Below are 19166 nucleotides of genomic sequence, written 5' to 3'. Positions count from 1 at the left end.
AGCTTTTCTCACAGCTCTGAGGAGGATGATACTGCAGTTATGATGACAAACTTGTCTGTTACTTTTTTAATCGCTCTCTCTCTCTCTCTCTCTCTCTCTCTCTATACATTTATATATATATCATTTCATTTTTTTATTTAGCTTTTATTTGATTCGTTTTATTATTTTTGTTCACCATTCAACACTGAATGGATAGATGGGTATGATTCATTAAATATGTGTTTTGTCAGTTTGTTAATGTTTATATTGGTGCAGAGAATGTATTTGAGTTCAGTTAGCACATCACATAAGCAAATGAGTTTTTTAAGATTACTTTTATTATGTTTTGTCCAGATAAATTGGCCTGTTATTTATCTATCTGTTCTCTCATTTTGCCAGAAAGATAATGTAACAAAGGTAATTTACCCTAATTAGTGCCTTATATAAAGACTGCATAGTCCAGTGTTGTCCTTCCTTGATCCTTCATAGATGTTGACTTATTGTTGTTTTGAGAGGGGCTGAACAAGTTGAATATACTCAAAATTGATGTTGTCTTTTTGAAGATTTAATTTCATCAGCCATTTTGAGACCTGTTAAGGGTTACAAGTCGCTATCTGTGTTTTCATACATAACAGCTGTCCATTGGGTCCCACTGGGAGGTTACATACTTATCAAAGGCCTCTCGTAGCAGATCAAACCGCATGTTATGACAAAGCCTAGATCGGAAGCTTTGAATGGATGTAGTTGGATATCTTTTGAATAAAAGAAAATCAACTTTCTATATTTGTGCATGTTATTGATCTAAAGCAGATGTGAAGAGCCCTATGCCACAGATGGCTTGTCTTGGTTTTATAATTAAGTATGCAGGACTGCCTTGTGGTTCTGCACTCCAGCTGCTTTGCCCCATTGTATTCATAGACATTGGTGTGTATGTGACTGTGTGTGTGTGTGTGCTTGGGGGGATACACGAGCGCTGGCAAGAGACCAAAGCTTTCCCTCCCTTGTCCAGATTCTTGAGGGCAGATCGAGGGTCCGCCAGCAATTAACTGAAGAAACGACAACACCTCCTGTTGATAGAAACTCCTGCAGAATGGGAGTGGGAAGGGGTCAAGGGCCTGTGTGTGACAGTAGGGAAGGGTTTTTGTGAACACAAACTCTGATTCAGCCTTCTGTCAGTATAGATGTAAAATAGGTCTGGAGACTAAACTAGACCACAACCTGAGGGCTTAACATACTAGATGTCAAGACCTGGGTTGACTCTTCAGCCGACACAGTTAAACACTCCTGATATGGCTTGTTTAATGCTGATCCATGTAGTTCCAATTTCTTGCCCACAAATGTTTGCTTCATAGGCCCATCGAAGTATGCACATATGGGGTACTTTCACACCACAGTTGAATATCGGCCCAATTTTTTCTAATTTTTTTTAGATGACAGTGTGAACAGCAAAGAACACATTGAATTAGGGCTGTCACGATTAATTGTCATACTTCATACAAAACTCATTTAGTCATATTTATCATGTAATCATATAATAAAATCAGGATAAACTATTTCCTTAAAAATGTATGAATGACATAAAAATAATATATTAAATATAAAAATATTTCCAAATTAAATATAAAAATATTTCCAAATACTTCATATATATGTCTCTCTTTTTAGTCAATTTAGCCAACATTTACACTTTTGTTTCTGGAACCCAGGCTACCTGAATTGCTATTAAAGGGTTTGTTCACCCAAAAATTTAAATTCTCTCTTCATCATTTACTTGCTTTCATACAATCCCAGATATGTATGACTTTTTCTTCTTCTGAACACAATAAAGTTGTGTTTTTTTTTTGTTTTAGAACAAACAAAGAATATTTCAGCACTGTAGGTCCATACAATGCAAGTGAATGCTGACCAGACTTATCAAACGTAAAAAGCACATATAGGCAGCATAAAAGTAATCTATAAGACTCCAGTGGTTTAATGTACACTGCAAAAACATTATGACCACTTGCCTAATATGCTGCTGGTCCTCTGCGTGCTGCCAAAACAGTACTGATCCACGAGGCATGAACTCAACCAGACCCCTGAAGGTGTCCTGTGGTATCTGGGACCAAGACATTAGCAGCAGATCCTGTAAGTCCTGTAACTTGTGAGGTGGAGCGACAGTGGATCGGACTTGTTGGTCCAACACATCCCACAGATGCTCAGTCGGACTGAGATGTGGGGAATTTGGTTCCTCAAACCATTCCCAAACAATGTGTGCAGTATGGCAGGGAGCATTATCCTGCTGAAAGAGGCCACTGCCATCAAGGAATACCATTGCCATGAAGGGGTGTACCTGGTCTGCAGTGATGTTTAGGCATGCATCATTCCAGCCTGGCCCTGCCCTCCTCCGCTCTGCAGTCACATAACTGTGGTTAGATAAATTAAGCACGTTCAGATGATTATTTAATAATCGCGACAGGCCTACATTGAATTTTACATTTTCAATTCTGGTCTGGCCACTTTCATAAGTGGAAATACATGTTTCTGATATGTTTCTGAATCTTTAGATTGTTACTTCATGTGCTTTTGTACATCAATCTATCTCAACATTTGACAAAATTGCATGTTTCATTTACCTAAAGTTGATGTGTTTAGTTTTGTCAATGTTAAAATTCTTTGTCGTATTTTTTGCTTTATATGCAGTCAGCTACTATAAGTAAGCCATTCATAGTTTGATTTCACCTTAAAGTTTAACATTGTTGCTCTACTGTGCTTTCAAACCAGTAATCTGTGTGTTTGAGCTGCCCGACCAGCCCAACACAACATCACTGGTTCGACCAATGCTGTGAGTTTGGGATGGGACTATTTGTTTGTACAACCAATGGAAGATGAGGGAGTTTTCAGGAATATGTTAGAAGACAGTGTTATTTTTGCAGATCAGTTTCGGTATCTATCAATCGCTCTCTTTATCCTTTTCTCTCTCTTTTTTCCTCTTCACCTATAAACAATCCTTGCATGTCTCCTGAGTAACAATTCAGAGAAACAGTCTACAATCACCTAGTACATTGTGATCCAAACACTGACATCATCTAATAACCCTGCTCTGCTTGAGCTAACCCATGTGCCCTACTGGGGAAACTCAGACAGCCAGGTGCCCTGCTGTTAGAGTGATTTTATTTGTGTCCGTGGCTGCGGCCTACCTGACATCTGCTCTGTGGTTGGACAAGGGACTTGTGCTTAACCTTTGACCCTTCAACTATTTAATGCTTTACATGACTGATGATGTCATGATGTCACCCTTTTCATGAAACACTTTCTATTTATGAAGCCTCTGAATCAGATTTTTAGCTGTATTTTCAATGTAAGTTTGACAGTTTTCATGGATAACTGTGGAACAGAGTGTCTACCAAACTAAGCCAAGGGAGTCATTTTTAGTTGAAAGTGATTCTTTGCCCTCAAGAGGGGCTTTAGGGTATCTGCAGTACAGTCAATATAACTGATCCAGAAAAATGTATGTTGTTTCGGGTCATAGAAATTCTCTTTATTGTTGCTTTGATTTTCCCACTTTATGTGGCTGTTAAATAAATGTAAGAAGAGAGTGGATTGATTCATGGAAGAAAGGAAGGACTGTCTCAAGAGTCACAAGATAAATAATGATCTATCTGCTTTGCCTTCAGTAGCAGCTGTTCTGAAGAACTGACATTAACCTGATTCTCTGACCATGCTCTGTACACAGCAGGATAAGTGGAGAGGGGTCTTCAGATCAATGGAGGGTAGCACAGGGAAAGACAGAATATGTGTGGAGAGGCATGGACCTGGTAAATGAAAGATCAGCTGTCCTTAAGAGCTCCCAGACCTAATCAACAGGATCAGAGGAAATTGTGACACACTTTTACAGCTCTTTTAGATTTGTATCAGTTAAATCAGACTTAATAATAGTTCCTTAACAGGAACAGGATGGCCTGGGGCCTGCGTGGGAGACTTTCATGCCAGTTTATGGAGCTGTCACTTGCCCTATAGGGGCAGTGCCACGTTGCCATTACATCTTATTTGTTGATCATTTACGTGTGTTTTTATGCCTCACAAACATAAGCATGTAGATATCTGTGATGCATTGGACATTGTTGCAAAAGGTAACGCTATCTAGCTAGTGGACATAGATGTTGGAGTTGGTTGAAAATTGTAAACAAATCTCTAATGTTTTGGATTAGGGATGTGCAACACTACCAATTTTAATAATCGACTAGTCGGTCGGTTGTTTGAACGACTAGTCTGTGTAAAGGATAATAATGTATAATTAGGCTCTGTGACCGATAATGGTTATGTGACCCCGATCAGACGCATTTCACAGGGATGTACGGACGCTAAGCGCAGCATTTAAACTTGGTAACTAACGGATATTCAACAAATAAAAGACTAAATATATATAACATCTTATTGCACAAAACTATCAAAGTAAGAAATGTAAGAAATAAGAAAGGCTCCAATAAAGAATGGCGCAAAACCACTTATGCGCATCCTGATTGCAGAATCACATACTTTAATGTAAACAGAGTGCTTGGGAGTCTCAGGGCGGTCCTCGCTGTGCATTTAAAAGTGCAGAATTGCAAGATAATATTGTGGTTATACATCTAGTTCATGACATCGAGCAGTTTAACCTTTCTTACTGCAACTATTTATTTAAGCAAGGTCTGACAGAATCAACAAAAGACTTTAATATCTCCACAATATCTCACAAATATAAGAATATTACTCACAGCTGAGGATTTAACATCCGACAGTGATCGTATTGTAATGTAATGTTAATGTGGTGCTTTGATGACTGTAACAGGAGCGGTTCATAAATGGATAGTGCTGGGTATTGATACAGATTCTCTGATTCAATTTGATTCCCATTCACAAGCTTTCGATTTGATTCCGATTTCAATATCAATTCAAATGGGTATATTTAAGTTATAAGGTCCCTTTTGCTAACACAGATGAAAGAAATTCTCTCCCTACTAATGCTGTTAATTATAGAAGAGACCTTTTGTAAAGCAGTCAATGGAAAGGAGGAGGCGAGAACCGGCTTGACAATATAAATAATAGTTTAATTATAAACTTTAGAGGCTTTAGAGACTTTAGAGGAACTTTAGGCTTTATCTTATCTTTACCGCATGATTAGAATTAAATGTTTATTTATTTATTTTTTAACTGACTGTAGAGAACAGAAAGGGTATTGAAAGAGACATTGTTCAATGACAAATGGGTCACGTGGATCTTGTCTTTGAACATGTATTACACGGAACAACTTTTACTCTCAACATGCAGCAAAAGGATCTTGCTCGAAATACACCACCACTACACTACGCAATTATTGGTGAGTGAAATGTAAACATTTACATTTGTGCATTTGGCAGACGCTTTTATCCAAAGCGACTTAGAGTGCACTTATTACAGGGACAATCCCCCGGAGTAACCTGGAGTTAAGTGCCTTACTCAAGGACACAATGGTGGTGGCCATGGGGTTCAAACCAGCGTCCTTCTGATTAACAGCCCTGTGCTTTAGCCACTACGCCACCACCATTTATCAGCCAATTGCCAAACAAACACTTTCTAGTCGCATAGCACAAAATTTGGTTGCAAATGTCTGCTAAATGACTAAATTTAAATGTAGTGGAGGGTTGCGCATAGAGTAAATTATTGATCCTGGGGTTTAAGAATCAATATCGAGATCATCAAATGAAGATCGTATATGCATCGGAAAATCTATATTTTTACCCACCCTTATAAATGGACTAAACTCCTTGCAGACGGTTTTATCATGCCGACTTTTTTCCACTGTTAAGCACAGTAAGCTATCGTCACACAAAAACACTCTCTAAGAAGTTGCGTCTCTGAATTAATTTGAGAAATGCATCTCCCATTAAAACCACCACCACAAAAACCAGATAGGAGGTACACCTGGATACTACCTTGTCTAGATGACTCCATTGTGAAGGAGATCATTGCCAAGTGCTTTTTGCTCATGTTGAGCACTGACTTGCATGTGCCACCTTTGAAACCAGACAAAACATAGTTCAGAACATAGATCACCCAAAAATGAAAATTGTGTCATTATGTACTTAGCCTATTTACCGTCATATTGTTCGTATGACTTTCTTTCTTACACGGAACATAAAAGGTAGTCTTTAAAAAAATATTTTTTGCAAACTTCTATTTCTTTAACTGACAAAAGAATAAAAATAAGAAAAACTATACTGACTATACAAACTGTTCTACCCTTGTTTCTTTACTACAAAACCAAGTGCCGGAAATCCCCTGGTTTATTCAAGAAAACATGACTTAACATGTCAGAGTGGGATTCGCTCCAGTGGGGCTCACATGGTCTAGTTTCATCTCATTACTGACAGCTTTTATCCATGGCCTCACTCATACACTTGGCAGCTCCCTGCCTCTCCCAGTGTGCTCTTCAGACTTCTTGTTAGTCTCTAATGAGCCGCCTTGTTGATTACTGGGATATGAGAATCAAAAAAGCAGTGGAACATCCAGTTTTCCCCATCCAATTTTCCCCATTCCATCTTTAATTTCTCCCCGACATAAACAAAAATACAAAGGATGCCTCACTTTGCTCAAACAGCCAAGATGCTCCACTATCAGTTCTCTTTGTTTAGGCCTTGTCGTGACCCGGAGTTCCACAAATAACAAGAGCCTTTCTATCCTTCTCAAATACAGTCATATTCTGATGTCTTTTCTTTTCCTGTCATCTCTTTCTCTTTCTCTTTCTTCCACCCCCTCTCGCTCTTTTTAACCCGTGCCCATCCTGCTCCCTCTCCCTTTGTCCCTCTGTTGCTCGAGTGCTGGTTTAAATATTTAAACAATGCAATTAGCGTTACACCTGAAGCAATTGAAAGACGGTCCCTTTGCGACTGTATGCTCTGGCACGGTGATATGGCAAGAATGTTTTTGTTCGCTCAGAGCCTTTCATGTTGGCATCAAATGAATACAGGTTTCTTGACCTCAAAACCAGTCACTAAATTAAACTACACTCATGGCATTTAATTATTGCACATTAATCTTATATACAGTAGACATACATTGAATGCCTCGATTAAAAACATTTTGCTGTACAAAAACGACTACTAACCCTAAAGTACTTTTTTCCACTTTAAAAGGTTCTAAAAACAATAGTACTTTTGCCAAATGTTTAAACAGGGTAGTAGATTTAACACGCTAATTGTGTGTTAATTATATAAAAATAATGCATTAAAAATTTACACAATTAACCCCCCCCCCATGCCCCATATTTAAATAACAAGTATGTAAAAGTGTATTTTTCTACCATCGGAAGTGATGCTTCAAGTACATTTAACTTTTTGTTTTTACGAGCCGTGTCAGCAGGGGGCAGTCTCAACAAACCTCACAAGCAGCGTACCCAAAGATTTAGTGCTGGTCACAAAGAATGCATCTTGACAGCTGGACGAAGCACAACAGAACACATCTAGATATGTGATTCTTCTAAGTCGCAACTACTTTTAACTTGACAAAACATCCTAAAAACGCAGTGTTATTATGCTGAAAACCAGTGAAGCTCCAAAAGCATCTGTATGGCACACATGTACATAGACCAACAATTAAAAATAGCACAGATTGAATGCAAAAAAATGCTGTGAAATCTGGACAGATTGACATACTCATTTACAAAATGAATGGCTGTCGACTGTAGGCTAGTTCATTGATATGGGAATTAAACAAACAATGCATTGACTTCTAAAGCCACTTTTAGCAATGCTTTACTCTTTTGCCACAACAATACAATATATTTCAATCAGAATGTCTGAGTTATTATATTTATTATAGGCCCTACATTTTATATTTATAATTTATATTTATAATTATTTGATTTATTGTCAGACCGTAGTTTAATGCACTAATCCGTTTTCACTGTTTCCTAATGTCATCGTTTTAAAAAGTATGTGGTAATAGATAACGTTTTTGAAACATTCCAGTATGGATGAGAGGTGTATCCATAACAAAATCAATGCATTTTCAAATGAAAACGTATTAGTGTGAACGTGGTCTAATAGTTTAAGTCTGACTAAAGCCAGACTGTAAACTGATGGTGGTCATCATGTTGCATCACTTGACCAGTCAAATATTACTTTTTATAATATCAGTTGTGAAATCAATGTATAGCGGTGACAAATATGACTGCATTTGGCATTCGTAACAAAAAACATTTGATTTTGTGTAATGCTGTGTGTCAGTTAAAAGTCCAAGATGAATGTCATAATTGCTATTGAAGAAAATGTTTTTATAAGATTTGATCACTTTAGCAGAGGAAAGGACATTAAAGAAGTGTTCCATTGTATTAAAGCTGAAGTAACTTTTTCAGTGTTAAAATACTTTCCTCAATCCCAGTTTAATATGCAGAGGCAGCTATAAGTAAGCCATTAATAAGTTAATTTACTCAAAAACTGAAAACACTGTGTCTCTGTGGCACTACAAATATTATTCTTTGTTTTGAGTGAACTGTTTTGACCTACCCAAACAATGTTACTCAACGAATAGCAGTAGTTGAGGGTGGGACTATTTGTTAGTTTGATCAATGGCAGATTAGGGGCGAATTTTGAAGTTTTGAAAACATGTTTATTTTTGCAATTCCATTCGGTGGTGCTAGTGTCACAGAAATTACATACTACTTCGGCTACTTCGGCTTTAACTGACACCGACTAAATGCATTAAACTATATTCATTCACTATATTCACTATATAAACTATATTTCCCCACAGCTGTCTGACCAGTTAGAATTGGGAAATCATTTGTTTTAGTTTCTAATAGTCCTCTCTGTTTCCTCAGAATTATTTAGATCTTCAAACTCTTCATTGCTGTGCCAATCACAAACAACTCAAACAAACCTTTTATTTAGTCCTCTACCCTCTGTTGTGCATCTGCCTACATAGTAGCCCCCACAACAGACGTCAATGGAAAGGAAAAAATGTGAAACATTTCCCACAATAAGGGACACCCATTCTGCTCTTTACTCTGTATGGACTGTACATGTTTGAGGCCAGAAGCAAATACGCTTCCACTGTTTAATTTCGGCATTCCTTGATTTGTGAGGCAAGACAGAATAGCGAGATGTTTCTGCAGTGTTTGATCTCTCTTTGCATAGAAATGAGGTTGTGCTGTTGTCTTTGTCCTTGTGAGCAGGGCTCGAGCTGAGGGGGGATGCGAAGGGATGCCATCCCCCTTTTTGCAAGAAATACAAAAAAGCATCCCCCTTGTAAAACCACCACCCCTCCTTACCATCCCCTTTAGATCAATTGTGTCATGTATTACTTAGAACTAATCATGCAAGTAAAATATTGCATTTTCTATGTTTGATAAATAACAGACTATAAATATGGGCGATTGACTGGTCAGAATTAGATTTCGACATATGTGTGGGGTTGCCAGATTTCTATAGGGGAAATCCCACAATTATATTAATTAAACTTGACACTTGTACAGTTTGGAAATATTCTGCCAGGGTGTCACTTTTTTGATTTGTCCTTTCTATTGTTCACATGAAACTTACGATACTGAAGGTAAGGCACGTTTTCAAAAGTTTCGCACAATTTAAAAAATGGCCAAGAAGTTAGTTAATATTTTAGAAAATATTTTGTCTTTCATTAAAAAGTAGAGAACAGAAGGTAAGATATTGCTATGATGAGTGTACAGTTACAACATGTACATGTTTTTAATTCAACCAATTTTCAGGGTTTCACTCATAAAACACTTTTGTGTGTAGAAAGTTTTTTTATTCCACTGTTTAAGCATCCTTCAGAGAAACAGTCCCAACTTGCTTTGTAGTTCAGTTATTGGAGTCGAATAAATGTGTGTCTGTGACAGTGGGTGAGTGATCTAGAAGTTTTAATGATCTTAATGTGGATTCTTCTCACAAAAGTCATCATAAAATACAATAACAAAGGCTAACTGGTGCATATTATGGCTGTGTGTGCTAAAGGTCAATGAAGTAAGGCTCATTTTTGTCCAGATCTATTAAATAAAAAATACATTAAAAAACAAATGCAGTTCACACAAACCATTTAGTTGAATACACCTCTTCTATGATGAGCATGTTTCCGATGATGAGTTTAAGTCGCATTGATATTTTTTCTGGGGATTAAAGTAAAAATGTCATGTGGTGTCAAAGAAAGTTTTTTAAAACAGTATGAAACAAAGAAACACAAAGATTACATTTCTGAAAACATTAATAACATCTTTAACATTACCATCCCCCTTGACATTTTTGTACATATCGACCACTGCTTGTGAGTACTGTTAAACTCCTACTGATAGATTGGCAGTCACTAAGGGTCTCCCCTTATCGTAATTCAATGTGGTTGCATAGAGAATTAAATCCTTCCAAATTGCAAAGCCACCTTGGAGGGTCCCTCTTAGAGTTAAGCTGTCAATCACCTGTGTTTGCCAGTTCTTGGTTTCTAGATGGTCTGTGATAAGATATGGTAATTTCTTTGGACCTGTCCACTTGTGAAGTGAATTCTAATTCAGGAAGTAAAACCCTGATGCTTTGATTTAAACTTACTGAGCTCTTTCTATGGAATACTGTGGTCCTAATAAAGTGCCCGACGTGGTCTTCTGTTGTTGTAGCCCATCCGCCTCAATGTTTGAAGTTTTGTGCATTCTGAGATGCTATTCTGCTCACTACAATTGTAAAGACTGGTTATCTGAATTACCGTAACCTTTCTGTCAGCTCGAACCAGTCTGGCCATTCTCCTTTGACCTCTCTCATCAACAAGGAATTTCTGTCCGCAGATCTGCCGCTCACTGGATGTTTTTTTTTGGCACAATTCTGAGTAAACTCTAGAGACTGTTGTGCGTGAAAATCCCAGGTGATCAGCAATTACTGAAATACTTAAACCAGCCCATCTGGCACCAACAATCATGCCACGGTCGAAATCACTGAGATCACATTTTACTCCCATTCTGATGTTTGAAGTGAACATAAACTGAAGCTCCTGACCCGTATCTGCTTTATTTTATGCATATGAATTTACCATGGTATTTGTATTACAAGGTTATTTAAAGAATACCATGGAGCTGCCTTGGTTCATGTCAGTAGAACATGGTATTGCCATTGTGAGTGAGGGTGAGTAAATGACCGAATTTAATTTTTGGGTAAAATTCTTCTTGGGTTAGTCCTTTAATGATGTGACATGCTTACAATTATAAAAGTTTTCAAATTTGTATGGACATTATAGTGCATAATTGTCTTTTAATGACTTTTTCTTGTGTAGTTTCCGGCCCCGTCTCAGGCAGTATTAGGCTTAAGAATGAGATGTTTTAATCACTCACTGTTTTTCTTTCTTTTTATCACTTACTGTTTTTCTTGCTTTCTAACTCTCTCTCACTATCTGCCTGGCACTGGCATCCATTGATATCTGTCCATATTAGGCTTCCTAATCATATACAGCAGGCATTTGCATGTTGTTGATATTGTATTGATTTGTCAGTAGGTGACACAAGGTCAGGCTGTAGTGTGTGTGTGTGTGTGTTTGGGGGTTGGAAAGGGGGTCCAGATGTACACTAGGGTGAGACGCGGGTCGGAGTGGAGAGGTCAAGCGCAGAGGAAAAGAGTCTTCCAGCTTAGCCTGAGAAATGCTAAATCTCTTCCAGCTGAGAAGCCACCACAGCAGGTGATGTGACCCGAGAGCCGCCCGCTCAGAGTGGGGGAGGACGGCATGCCTGACTGCCTAGGTTTCATGTATATATGACATGTGCATTTGTTTGTGTTCCTTTGTGTGTGTATGCGTTTTAGTGTTTGGACCTTTTAAAAGGGGGAGGGGTCTGCCCACAGGTCTATTTATTATTCATGAGCTAGGCGGGGAGAGGCCAGAGTGGGAGGTGGCAGATGGGGAATCAGTGTGTGAGGGAGGCAGAGAGAGGCAGGCAGCATCAGAGACAGTTAGTATGAGCTTGAGGTAAGGATGCACTGAAAGATAACAGCACCCAGAAGACACATCATTAAGGAACTACACACATGCTTTGCCTCTTGATAGCACAGACAGTACACCACAGTGACCTAATCTATTAGCCTAAGGATTTAAAACTGAGCAAACAGGCGGCACAAATTTGAGGGGAATCTACTCTAATAGACATGACAGGCCAGCTCACACTTATCAGAACCGGAGACTTTGCCTGAGAGGTAAATTGGATGTGTTTTCTTATGTATTCTTTAGTGGTTTAATAAACAGATTTTTGTCATTGTGCCTGTTTTCAAAGGCAGACACAGAGTAATGCAGGCTGATAATTGCCTTTTTTGTTTTTGGAAGGAGAGAGAGGAATGCCAGCATGTCTCTGTGCTTGCTTTCATTCATTTTCACTTCTGATGTTTTAGGCCACATGCTAACCGCATTATGCTGGGCTTTGTTGGTCTGCTTTATCAGTTATGTTAATACATTTTTGAATGGCGGGATTGGCAAACTTGGAATCGTTCCAGCAATCTGATTGAACTACAAGTCAAATTGCATTTAGGGTTTGTCATCATGCATCTCTCTGACAGTATACTGGCATTGTGTGCCTTTGAGCTGTGAATTTGGATTGCCATGGTGGCTGCACACCATTTTAATAACAGGGCTTTGAGATATTGCTTTTTTTAAAGGGTGTCCACTTGTAGATGATATGTTGAATAATGCATTATTATAATCGCATGTTGCATGTGATTTTATGTGCTGACTTATTTTGTGATTTAGTCATTTCCTTAAATATTACAGTCAGACTTATTGATGTGCACTACTGTAGATGAGAGATTATTGATCTTTCTCAGCTGGCAGTGGCACTGGGCTTCATGCTGCATGATCTGTTGCTCATAAACGTCTCCACTGCAGGACCTGATCTCATGAAAATGACTGTGGCGACGTTACGTGGTTCTCCATATGTATCGTGGCAGTTCCGAAGTAAAATGTTGAATGTGTGGTGCTAAAAGTGAGGTTTTTAATGTAATGCTCTATCAAGTTTTAAATAAATAAAACCTACCACCCCAGCCTAAAGCTTAAACCCAAACGTGACCGAAAGAGTAATTAAAACAATTGCGATTTAAATTGAAGCAAAAAAGTCATTTTGTGGTGCTTCTATGACACATTTGGCTCATGGGTCGATTTGTGTGCTGTTCTGGACTTGTGCCCCTGTCCAGCACAACTTGGTCACACTTGAATAAGCTTGTAAATGTGGTTGGTTTGTGTAATGCAAAAGTTTAAATGTATCACCTTACATTTTCATGCTCTATAATATAATTGCTTTGATGTCACAAGATAGCATTGTGTGAAAAAGGGAGCAAAATGTAAATGTTTATGAACGGCTAATCAGCGGTTTACTAGTGATATGTGTGAAAGCTAACATTATTAACTAATGTTAATATTTTTGGTGGTGGTGGTTTTAATGGGACACCCAATTCTCAAATAAATTAAGAGACAACTTCTTAGAGAGTGTTTTCACATGATGATAGCTTGAAGTGCAAGCGCTGCATAAACAATACATTTCAAGAAGTTCAGTGTCAGTCATTAAATCATCAATCAAGTCAGTATAATTTTTTAATAAATATAATTTATTATACATTTTATTATATTATGCAGTAGTAAAATATTTATTTCCTAATTTCTTCACTTTCATACTTCATTTTAAAGCTCCGATTAAACCCACGAGCCCTTATTTGTCATGAAGCGAAACCTTTGATATTTAGTTTCATAATTTTATCACTCCACAGAAATAGATTAGGTGTGCGTCTCCTCCTCTTAGTCACTGCGTCATTAACACAACACGCATGAACCAGGAACATTATCCTTTTAAGTGAACTTAAATGCCCAGTAATCATGGTTGTCTCAAATATCCGCAGTTGGATCAATTAACTGCAATCAGACGGTTATGTAATAATCGTGACAAGCCTATTTACAAGTCTTCTGTCTGTCTGTCTGTCTGTCTGTCTGTCTGTCTCGTGGCTACTGTTATCATCCGTGTTTACACTGAATGTCATCTCTACTCCTATCAGACTGACAAGGAGTCTTTGTTTTATCTTGAACTCTAAAACTAGACCAGAGTTGTCAGTCAGATGAATGAAGTGTTTAGCTGCGGGTGTATGAGGTAGACGCACATCCACCACAAGTCAAGTGTGACACACTTATTTACAGAAGCACACACACCAACACAAACCAGCACACCTTTTGTTTTCTATAGAGAGAAATTAGTGTGTTTAGTGCCATGTTGTGTTTCTGTCTCTGTCTCAGTGTGGTTAACGTCTGTGTAATGGTGAACTTAAAGGTGATTTTTCGATGTTAAAATACTTTCTCCTATCCCAACTTATAAATAAACAGGGACAACTATAAGTAAGACATTTGTTGGTTGATTTCCCCGAACACTGTGAATCTGTGCTCTGTGTTCGTGTAGCATTCCAACATTAGCTCAACCGATGGCACGATTATGGGTTGGGACTATCTGTCATTATTTTAGCAATTCTGTTTGATGAGGCTAGTGTTTACACTTTTCGGAAAGTCAACCTACGAATGTCTTAGCTCTCACTCTCAAACCGGTCCTGAAGGCCCCCCAGCACTGCATGTCACCCACTAACGAGCTGTTGAGTTGAACCAGGTGTGTTTAATTGAGGGACATCCAAAATGTGTAGTGTTGAGGGGTCTCCAGGACAGGTTTGAAAACACCTGCTCTACACAACTTGACACAGGAAGGCTAGGATCAGCCACATTATGCCGACTCACTGACAAGCGGCATTTCCTATCAGACAGTTTTGTATTAGGCTCCAGTGTGTTTACCTTCCTTTGTGGTGCGACTGGAAGCATGTTGCATCAGTAGAGCGGGAATCCTGGATTCGGATCTCTTGTTGAAACCAGGAAGTAATCATGTTCACATTATCAATGATTTGTGCGATTTGGAGGTTGCATTTTCCAATCTAATGATACACTTTACTTGACTTATGGTTAGGTTTATGTTTGGGTTTTGGGTTGGCAGGCACAGTTTATTAAATATGTATTCCTCTTCACTGTATTACAACCTGTACAGCTGAAAACAATTAGCTTCACAGCTTGCTTTTTTCGCCCCTCTCTGGACATTTCAACTGTACAATGTAGCTCACACGTGCCCATACACCCAACAACACTTACCACTTTGGCCACTGGGGGCAGGGGCAGTGTTTCGAATTTTGGTAAGAACAGACCATTTTAGCTAAAGAAAATTCAACACACTGTTTCTGATTTTACTGACAGATCAGTCTGGTCTAGACAGATGTGTAGCTTTGATTGAGCCGATACACACTTTTAAGCTTTCATATGTAGCTTATCGTGACATGTTAGGATTTGTTCTGCCATTTGTAACTCTGCTACATACATGGGAATAAATGGCCAGTGTGTCATTTTGCAAAAGGGCTGGTGACGCACCTTATTCAAAATAATGTTTTGTGGCTTATTCTATCCTTTGGGCATTAAAAAAACACATCCAGATACATGTAGAGCATAGTTATGGTTGAATGCACCTGAGAGAGGCTGAAACTTCTTTTTGGGCTCATGACAATGGCATTATGACATAATATCATCAATGTTGTTGAATAAGCCATACAGCCAGACATGGAACACAGGGGGCTCATTGTGTAGATCTGTGTGCATATATAGGCCTATGCATGTCTCTATATGAGGGGCAGCAGAGTCCATCCTTTTGTGTGTGCTGAACAGGAGGAGGTAAATATACTTGCAGATAATGGACAGTGACTGCCTTTCACTGTAAATATTAAGCTAAAAAAGACTCCTTAATTCCTGTTTTCTCCTCCCACACTCCACAACACCACAATCAGACCCATTTCTGCCCAAACACACACCTATGTTTGTAACTGAATAATAGCATACTATGTGATATAATGTACATTAAATACTGACATTAAAAACATTTAGAAATGTATCAGTGCTCATTATGCAACGATAAACATTTGAAACAGTAGTATGCTACTGCAGTGTCGTCATGTGTGCATGACTTCATTATGTGTTCTGTTCCGCAATTGGCGTCCTGTTATCATTTCAGAAATAAAAAGTTACGTAAAAAAAAACATAATGGTTGCTTTCCATTATGAGAGATCACTGGTGATGCTTTTAAGAGTTTTACTCTTTTTCCCTTGTGTTTATGTCAACACATTTGCCTCCCATGTGGTGCTCAGTGAATCTACATAGTCTGGCAATCTCAGCAGAACTACTATCATATGCAGCCTAATTGCTACAAACATGCACATACATACATGGATCGACATTTTTCAGCTGTTAGTCAGCTATTCCAGACCTATGCTTCTTTAAGTAATGCAAAAGTCTTATGGGTAGGCTACATTAAGAGCAGACTCTAAGAACTGACATTTAAAGAGAATATGAAGCCAGATGCCCAGATCCCAGATGGGAAACAGTTGTTGGATCCTAGAGCATTAGGTCTGAACTGTGTGACTTTTCCTGCTGTGTGTTAGTGAATGAGTAATTTAATGTAATGCAATGTATTATTACGAGCATTACCCTGATGTCTTACCACTAATTCAGAACTATACGAAGAACAGTGAAAAATAGGGCTGCACAATGTAGCCAAAAATTATATTGTGATTATTTTGACTGCAATATAATTAACATTTACTGTAACATCTTATTTTGTTTCTGGTTAGACATCAAGTCTAAAAGGCATAAAATTACCATGAAACAGCCACTCTCATGTCCATTAGGGTCTGTGCCTGAACAAACTTGCAAAAAATGACTTCTGTCTCCAAATTAAGTCTTGTTTTGTTTTGTCCGCGTTCTACTGCCTATAATAAGAGTAGAATCTTTAAAAGATCTCTCTCTCTCTCTCTCTCTCTCTCTCTCTCTCTCTCTCTCTCTCTCTCTCTCTCTCTCTCTCTCTCTCTCTCTCTCTCTCTCTCTCTCTCTCTCTCTCTCTCTCTCTCGTCTGTTGACCTAAAAGTGGACTGTGTGAAAAATAACCCAATTCTCTTTGCATTCACATTGTACCTGAACAACATGATCCCATGAGAACAAGACATGTTTACTCTGACATTGACCCCATTCTACAGAGTTACTGACAAGCAACATTATTTATCAGACATATTTGTGTCAGTTCAACTGTGTTTACCTTTTCCTGTGGTGCTACTGTGAGCAGCCTCAGAGACAGGGGTTCTAGTCCTATGAAAACCAGAAAGTTATCGCATGCTTCTTGATGCTTCTTGTCTCTTAGATTACGTTTTTACTCTACTGATGGTTAGGTTTAGGATTGGGGTTTGAGTTTGAGTTAGGATGCATGGTTAATAAAATATGTGTTCCTATTGACTGTATTACATCATTTTCAGCTAAAAACAACTCTCTTTACAATTTACTTTTGGTACAACCCTTTGGACATTACACCCAGACACTGGAGCTTCCACGTGCTCATACATTTAATAACACTTCCAGCTTCAGCCACTGGGGGCAGTTATTTGAATTTCAACTGATTTCAACTGAAGAATTTTCAACCTACTGTTGCTGGATTCACAGTGAGATCAGACTTGCCTGAATTTTAAAGTCGATTTTTTTGGTAGATTTTTATAAAACAGGGTTATTATAGTTTAAAAATTTCAATTTAGTATTTATTTCAATTTTTTTTTTCAATTCGTCTTTCCACTGTAGTTTAGCTTTCCTTAGTTTTCACTCCTGGACTGTTGGTTTTATTTGTATTGTATGTATTTATTAGATTTTTGTAGTTTCATTTTAGTTTTCAGTTTTAGTATTTTATGGCTGCTAAAGCGTTTACTGATATAACTAAATATGCGTACGAATACAGTTTCACTTTCATATCTAATGAAGGCAGATTGCACATGTTTCAGATTTTACAATATACTGTATTGTGCATCTAAAACTAAAATTAATTTGAGGTTATTTTTATTTTATTTTATTTTTATAAAAACATGATACATTTTCTTTTTAATTTAGTTAATAATTTTTTTTTCATTTAGTTCTCGTTTTAGTTTTAGTTAATGAAAAGAACACTTGTAGAAATCGTGACAGAAGACCATGCCACGGTTTTCGTTTTAAAGGTTATTACTGTTCCTTTATTGCCAAGATCATCAGAAGACAAAATAATCTGAAGAGCATTTGTCTGCTTGGCTGTGGGATTAGAGGAAAAGTCTACAGCATTAGTACACCATCAAAGACTTCTCTTTTCCTCCAGTTTTGATCCGTTCTTAGCCATTATTGTAGCTTGAAGCTGTCAAAGCTTGTTTTATGGATGCTGTATGATGAACAGTGACAGAATCTCTCATGAAACACATTGCAAGCATGAAAATCTAGTCACCATTTAGAATGTTTTACATTTCAGAATGTGTTATGCCAATAAAATGCACTAAAAATGTGAGGAATAAACTCTGAGGTAAAATGTATGTCTTTAAAAACCACTGACCTAAATTTTGACCTCATGTTGCCTCACACACACAATCACAGACCCTAAAGGCAACAATAGGTGGTGAAACAGACATGAAGTTTAACAAAGGCTGGCATGGAATATACAGTACATAAGTCTGATTAATCAGACTTCAGTTCAGTACAGCCAATATGATTTTAAATAAATGTAAAAAACAAAATCTGCTCTTTGTCTTTACATCTGACTGTGCTCCATACGAGTGAGACTTGAGGCTTGACATTTAGGCATAAACACTAGAATTAAGAAAGCACAGTGATTATCATGCACATATATTATCTTCAGTGCCTGAATGCATCAAATGATTTGACCCTGTGGCATTTGGAACGGGTTCAATCAGAATGATTAGGACGGGGTTGCAGCCTCCTACCAAGCTCAGCTTTCCTCAGCTTCAGCCATGCTCCAGGGGCCTAAAAACCAGCTCATGAACCCTTAAGTTCATCTGAGGTGAAAAACACAGTAATTAGTAGTATTTATTGGGGATTGTCTCTTTGTTTGGAGTTCAAATAAAGCAATGCATAACACATTTTTTGTGTCCTAATTGAGTCGGAAATCCTATTGGGCTGCGGGGCAGAGATTATTTAGCAAAGATAAGCCACTTCTATTAAAATGAATGGGAGCAATTGGAATGCCCAATGGCAGCCAATGGTCAACGGATGTAGAAAGGAAGTCCCGCCTTACAGGTGAAATATCCAATCACCTTTTATATACAGACATCGTCAGTCAGTCAACTCAACAATACGCAGTAGATATA

General features: G+C 38.0%; 1 protein-coding gene across 2 annotated transcripts in view; it reads left to right on the top strand.

The window, feature by feature from the left end:
* LOC127626151 (neurofascin-like) overlaps window positions 1–19166 on the top strand; it is a 106296-nt gene that overhangs the window by 15539 nt on the left and 71591 nt on the right. Inside the window, exon 1 of one of the 2 annotated variants that reach the window (XM_052101734.1) lies at window positions 12112–12149. The exons of the other annotated variant lie outside the window; for it this stretch is intronic. The gene's annotated coding sequence lies outside the window, so the exon portion shown is untranslated. Of the gene's footprint in view, window positions 1–12111; window positions 12150–19166 lie in introns of those variants that run through there. 2 annotated transcript variants of the gene reach the window in all.

This window comes from Xyrauchen texanus, chromosome 32, assembly GCF_025860055.1.
Source record: "Xyrauchen texanus isolate HMW12.3.18 chromosome 32, RBS_HiC_50CHRs, whole genome shotgun sequence".
NCBI classification, from domain to species: domain Eukaryota; kingdom Metazoa; phylum Chordata; class Actinopteri; order Cypriniformes; family Catostomidae; genus Xyrauchen; species Xyrauchen texanus.
This window is presented reverse-complemented; position numbering and strand designations above follow the sequence as displayed.